The sequence below is a fragment of the Monodon monoceros genome, unplaced genomic scaffold, assembly GCF_005190385.1.
Source record: "Monodon monoceros isolate NGI ecotype Baffin Bay Population unplaced genomic scaffold, NGI_Narwhal_1 Super_Scaffold_3, whole genome shotgun sequence".
Taxonomy (NCBI): Eukaryota; Metazoa; Chordata; class Mammalia; order Artiodactyla; family Monodontidae; genus Monodon; species Monodon monoceros.
The window spans coordinates 20,112,041-20,119,210 of NW_021703780.1; positions in this window are offsets into that span (position 1 = coordinate 20,112,041).

The window sequence follows — 7,170 nt, forward strand, 5'->3', positions numbered from 1 at the left end:
GCTAATTGATAACATGAAAATATAAAACACACTGGTAAAGGTAAGTATATAGTCAGAAAGCTGTAATAATGTAGTATGGTGGAGCGTTAACCACTTAACTCTAGTACAAAGGTTAACAGACAAGTGTTACAAGTAACTATAGCTATACTAAGTTGTTAATGAATACACAATACAAAAAAGAGGTAAATTGTGACATGAAATAGGAGGGGAAATAGGACATACAAGGAGAGAAGGCAAAGGACAGATTTCGTGTGTAATCAGAATTAAGTTATCAGCATGTAATAGACTATTATATCTATAAAATGTTTTATGTAAGCCTCATGACAACCACAAAGCAAAAACATATAATAGATTCACAAAAGTAAAGAGAAGGGAATCAAAGCATACCACTCTGGAAAATTATCAATTCACAAAGGAATGCAGCGTGAAAGCAAGAAGTGAATGAGGGAATACAAAACAGCCAGAAAATAATAAGATGGCATTAGTTAGTCCTTACTTTCCAATAATTACTCTAAACGTAAACAGATCGAACTGTCTCTCGAAAGACAGCAAGTGGCTGGATGCATTCAAAAATAAGATCCAACTCTATGATGCCTGCAAGAGACTCACTTCAGCTTTAATGACACACATAGGCTCAAAGTGAAGGGATGGTAAAAGATATTCCATACAAGTGGAAACCAAAGAAAGCAGGAGTAGCTATACTTTTATTAGACTAAATAGCTGTTAAGTCAAGAACTGTAACAAGAGACAAAGAAGGTCATTATACATTGACAAGGGGTCAATTCATAAAAAAGATACAACAATCTTAAGTATACATGCACCCAACATCAGAGCACCTAAATATTTTAAGCAAATGGTAACATCTGAAAGGAGTATAAACAACAATACAATAATAGTAGGGGATTCAATACCCCACTTTCATCAATGGATAGATCATCCAGAGCAAAAGCAATAAGGAAACAATAGACTTAAACTATACTTTAGACCAGATAAACCTAACAGACATGTACAGAACATTCTACCCAACAACAGGAGACTACACATTCTTTTCAAGCACACATGGAACATTCTCCAGGATAGATCATATGTTAGACCACAAAAAAAGTCTTGGAAATTTAGGAAGACTGAAATCATACCAAGTATCTTTTCTGACTGAAATAGTATAAAACTAGAAATCAATAATTTAATATTATTATTAAATTATTATTAATAATAATAAATATGAAACTAGAAATCAAGAGAAAAGCTTGAAAATGCACAAATATATGGAAATTAAGCATCACACTTCTGAAAATACGAGTCAAAGAAGAAAACAAAAAGGAAAATCAAAAAATACCTTGAAACAAACAAAACTGGAAACAAAACTGTGGAATGCAGCAAAAGCAGTTCTAAAAAAGAAGGTTATAGTGATAAATTCTTACATTAAGAAAAAAGAAAGATCTCATATAAACAACTTAATTATCTCAAAGAATAGAGAAAGAATGACAAAATAAGACCAAAGTTAGCAGAAGGAAGGAAATAAAGATCATAGCAGAATAAATAAAATAGAAACAACAACAAAAAAAACAGAAAAGATCAACAAAACTAAGAGCTGGTTTTTGAAAAGATAAACAAAATTGACAAAACTTTACCTAGAATAATCAAGAAAAAAAAGAGAAGACTCAAATAAATAAGATCGAAAGTTAAAGAGGAGACATTACAACTAATACAGCAGAAATACAAAGGATCTTAAGAGACTACTGTGAACAATTATAAGCCAACAAATTGGACAACCCAGAATAAATGGATAAATTCCTAGAAACATAAAACTTATCAAGACTGGGGCTTCCCTGGTGGTGCAGTGGTTAAGAATCTGCCTGCCAATGCAGGGGACACGGGTTCGAGCCCTGGTCTGGGAAGATCCCACATGCCGCGGAGCAACTGGGTCCGTGAGCCACAATTACTGAGCCTGCGCGTCTGGAGCCTGTGCTCCGCAACAAGAGAGGCCGTGATAGTGAGAGGCCCGCGCACCGCGATGAAGAGTGGCCCCCGCTTGCCACAACTGGAGAAAGCCCTCGCACAGAAACGAAGACCCAACACAGCCATAAATAAATTAATTAATAAAAAAAAAAAAACTTACCAAGACTGAATCACGAAGGAATAGAAAACCTGAACAGACCGATATGAGTAAGATTGAATTAGTGTTCAAAAACTTCCCAACAAAGAAAAGTCCATGACCAGATGGTTCCACTGGTGAATTCTACCAAACTTTTAAAGAATTAACACCAGTCCTTCTCAAACAGTTCAAAAAATTGAAGCGAACACTCCCAAACTCATTCTATGAGGCCAGCATTACCCTGATTCCAAAGCACAAGAAAAAAATTACAGACCAGCATCTCTGATGCATAGAGATGCAAAAATTCTCAATAAAATATTACCAAACTAAATTCAACAGCACATTAAAAGGATCATACAAATTGATCAAGTGGGATTGTTAGCACTGGGACTCAAGAATGGTTCAACAAATGCAAATCAGTAAATGTGATGTACAACATCAACAGAATAAAAGACAAAAATCATATGATCATCTCAATAGATGCAGAAAAAGCTTTTGACAAAATTCAACATCATTTCATGATAAAAATTTCAATAAATTAGGTACTGAAGGAATGTACCTCAGCATGATAAAGGCCATACATGACAAGCCCAAAGCTAACATCATACTCAATGGTGTAAGGTTGAAAGCTTTTCCTCTAAGATCAGGAATAAGACAAGGGTGCCCACTCACCACTTCTAATCTACGTAGTACTGGAAGTCTTAGCCAAAATAATCAGGGAAGGGAGGGAGGGAGGGAGGGAGAAAGGGTATCCAAATCGGAAAGGAAGAAGTAAAGTTGTCTTTGTTTCTGAATGATATGATCTTATATAAAGTCCTAAATACTCCATCAAAAAAAAAAAAGAACTAATCAGTAAATTCAGTAGTTTTAGGAGACAAAATTAACACACAAAAGGTAGTTGTGTTTGTATATAGGTATACCTCTCATTTTGTTGTACTCTGCTTTATTGCGCTTCACAGACATTACATTTTTTTTTATTATTTTTTTTTTTTTGACTTTACAAACTGAAGGTCTGTGGCCACCCTGCATCAAGCAAGTCTATCAGCACCATTTTCCAACAACATTTGCTCACTTGGTGTCTCTGTGTCACATTTTGGTAATTCTTGCAATATTTCAAACTTTTTCATTATTATTATATGTGTTATGGTGATCTGTTATCAGTGATCTTTGATGTTACCATTACAAAAAGCTTATAACTTGCTGAAGGCTCAAATGATGGCTAGAATTTTTCAGCAATAAAGCATTTTTAAATTAAGGTATGTACATTTTTTAGATATAATGATATTGCACACTTAATACATTACAGTATAAGGTACTTAATAAATTACAGTAACTTTTATATGCACTGAGAAACCAAAGAATTCATATGATTCCCACTATTGCAATATTTGCTTTGTTGTGGCAGGCTGGAACCAAATCCACAGTATCTCCAGTGTGGCTGTGTGCTAACAGTGTAATATCTGAAGGAGAAAAAAGTACTCCCTCCAGTCGCCTGCTCCACCCGAGCAAGGCTAAGTGCCGCTGCCGCTCCTGCCCACTGCACCCTCTGTCCACACTAATCTGCAAAGCAAAGATTTCCTGCAAAGAGGGAAGCTGGGCCTCAGAACTGACCAAACAGAATTTCTCAGCCCAGGATTTCAGAAAATGTGAAATTGGATCTTGATCATTGGGAACCTGCCACCATCATGAAGCAGAAAAAAGCAGACAGACATCTGTTCTGTCCAGGAACACAGAGAGCATACTAATCACAAGCTACTGCCTGGTACAGAACACTGTGGCCTTGGCATGGCAAGCTCACAGCCAGGCAGGCAGAGGCTGCCCAGGCTGCAGTAATCCCAGGAGCAATCGAGGCCACCACCAAAGTGTCCAGTGGCTGAAGGCTCTGCCTCTCAACAGTGGTAAATGAGTAACATGGAGTCCCTTCTCCATCCTCCTCTTAGGGACCCTAAATTCCAGGAACAAATCTGAGAACTGAGCCTGCAAGCTGAATCTTGTGCTTTTTTATTCCCTAAGCCTGTCATAATACTCTCGTCTCTCTTCCTTTTATCCAAAACTTATCCACCTGTCTCTCCAGATCCCATCATTCATTTACTAATTTATTCATTTACCATAAATGAGCGCTTAATTTTTACAAAGTGATGTACTAGTCATTGTATAGATTACACAGTGAATTGTAGGTAAATCTTTCCTTCACGATGTTTACAAGCCTAACAAGGGAGAGTAAACAGATATATAAATAACGCCAATACAAGGCAAAAATAAAAGTGGCAGTACAAGACAAGATGGATATATTCATATATATGTATGTGTACATATATATTCAAAATAAAGAACAATGAATCATATTCAAGCATATCAAAGAAGGCTTTATGGAAAAGATACTCGCCACGCTAGGACCAAACAGCCAGCACTTGGAGACACAGATATGAGGGAAGAAGCATAAAGAACCACTGAAGTAAATAAAGGCAAGGAAGAAAGTACAAGCTGTGTTTGAAAAACACCGAATATGTTCAGTGCAATGAGAAATGAACTTGGAAGGGGAACAGCATCCCTCTGGAAAACAACTCAGGAATTGGCAATCTCTCCTGACCTCTCTTCTCTGTGACTTTCCAAAATGCTTCTGTTTGTATCTCACCCTTTGTGCTCTAAATGGCAGACACTAAATAAATGTGTGTTGAATAATGAATTAATAAGGCATTTGCTGGTAAATATTTCTATGTAATATAACTCAGGGAAAATGTGCAGTGTGTTTGAAGTGAAAACTTAACTGCTTCAAAGTGATCTTCTCTGTTCCCTAATGTTTGCAAAACTCATAAAAACTATGGTTTGTAAAATGCAAGATAATGGTGATAACTCACATTTTAAGGGCATCTTTGGGTGTGTAACTGATATCTTACTTTATCTCACTAATTCATGTTACTTCAGATAGAAAGAAAACCAAAGGCAGATGCACTAGTGAATCTGGAAGACCCCTATTGCCCCCAGGTACCTGGATAGGTATGTCCATCACTGTGTTACTTCATCAGAAACTTACAGAGAGGCCAGAGATGCCACAGGTTGGAAACAGATCTGGTAAAAGGAGATGAAGCAAGTGGATAGCGCCTAGGAAACTTAGAAGGCTTGAGACTCCAAGCTGAAAATATTCATAGGCTCCCAAAAGGTTTAACTAAATCATCAACATCAACATCATCACCATCACCACCATGGCTATCATTTATTGAGTAATTTCTAAGAACCAAGCATTGTGATAAATGCTTTATAAATATAATTTTATTTAATTCTCATAACTACCATATGAAGTAGCTATTACTATAACCATTTTTTAGATGGAGAAAATGGGGCCTACTGTGGTGACGCAACTTAACCAGGTTAAACAGCGGGAGGTTGTAGAAGCCAGGATTAAACCCACGTCTGTCTGATTCCAAGCCCTATTTAGACTAACTCTCTGGATTAATGGATGATAGATTCTTCGTGCATTGTCAAAAGAGACCATCACACTTAGCAGAAACCAAAAAGAAGTCAGCCACGCCCTTCCCAAAGACTAACCTCTGATAGATGTACAACTCTGAGCCCCTGAATTTTTCCACATGTGCTGCTTCTTTTGGACTTTCAAGGATAGGAAAACACAGTAGCCATGTCACAACCTAAGAATAAATAAACCTTCACCAGATCCACCCACTGAATATGGAAAAAAAGCAAGCTAACAAGCCACATGTCAAAACTCCTGAAAGATGCACTTTCATGAAGACTGGGAAGGGAGAAAGAAATAAGTGGCACCTACAGGCTTAAGTGGTGTTGAAACTGGGACATGAGTTGCAAACCAGAGGAACATGGAAAACACAGCCATCTTTTGGTTCTCCTCAAAGCATTTGCTTGACATTTGCTTTGATATATCCACTGTTTAATAAAAACAGAGTTGTTTCTTAGTTTTTTTAAGCAAAATATCACTTATACCCTAAATCCTCTCCAGGAGATAACCTTGTAGATTCCAGTGCCCCTCCACCATTTAGCAGCTGTGTGACCCGTGATGAGCGATTGTGAGCCTGTATCACCATGGGGGCAGGTCACTTCTCTCTATGCCTCAGCCCCCTCATTTGTAAAATTGGAATAATAAAGAATAACCCCCACACATAGGGCTGATGTGAGGATTTAATGATTTTAATATGCATATAATGAATATATATATATACAATACTGAAAGCAACGCCTGGGACATAGTAAACACCACGTAAATATTGGATGTTATTATGTGTAGAATGATTGTGCAAATATTAATTATTTTAGTAATCATTTTCAGCATTATGCCACTTACCAGGGGTCTGCAGAAAGTCTCCTGAAGCAGGGGTCGTTGTATTTAAATGCTAACCTGCCCACACCTACACACATTTTTCTGAGGTGTTCACAGGTAATTTTCTAGTATGTTCTTGCCTTCGTGCATTTGTGTGTTTTTCCTGAATATCATCATTTAATTCATTTTCTCCATCATTCTTCCATATCACCCATGTAAGTCTAAATGACCTTGGGATCGGGGGTGAGGGGAGACACTGAAAGGGCCCAAAGCTGACAGAAGTGAGAAGGTTCTTTCAGTCGGGCACCGCTCTGCCAGCCGAAGTTCCTCACCTCGGGTCTCGTCAAGGACAAAAAACAGGGTCCGGATAAGCCTTTACAAATGGGGGGCCGGGGTGGGGGGTGTGGAAGAAACAGCAGGTCCGTCTGCCTTCTCCATCCATCTACAAAATACGTGTATGGAGGCTGCTACGGCCAGATACTGTGCTGGGCAGGAGAAGAAAACTGGACATGGCAGAAGGCAGAGAAGATGCCCGTCCCCGTGGAGCTTCCGAAGAGCAAAGTAACCAGCCTCCCAGAAGGCGGGCCACCCTCCTGTGCTGACCACCAGACTCGGGGCGCCGGAAGCGGGACTGGCCAATCCGGGCCCCGCCCACTCGCCTCACGTCCGCGCAGCGCCGACCCGGCCCCTTCGGCGGCGGCGGCTGCGCGGGCCTCAGATGCGCGGGCACGCGGGACGCCCAGCTGTCAATCACGCACAGGTTGAGCTCAGCTAGGCTGGAGCGGCG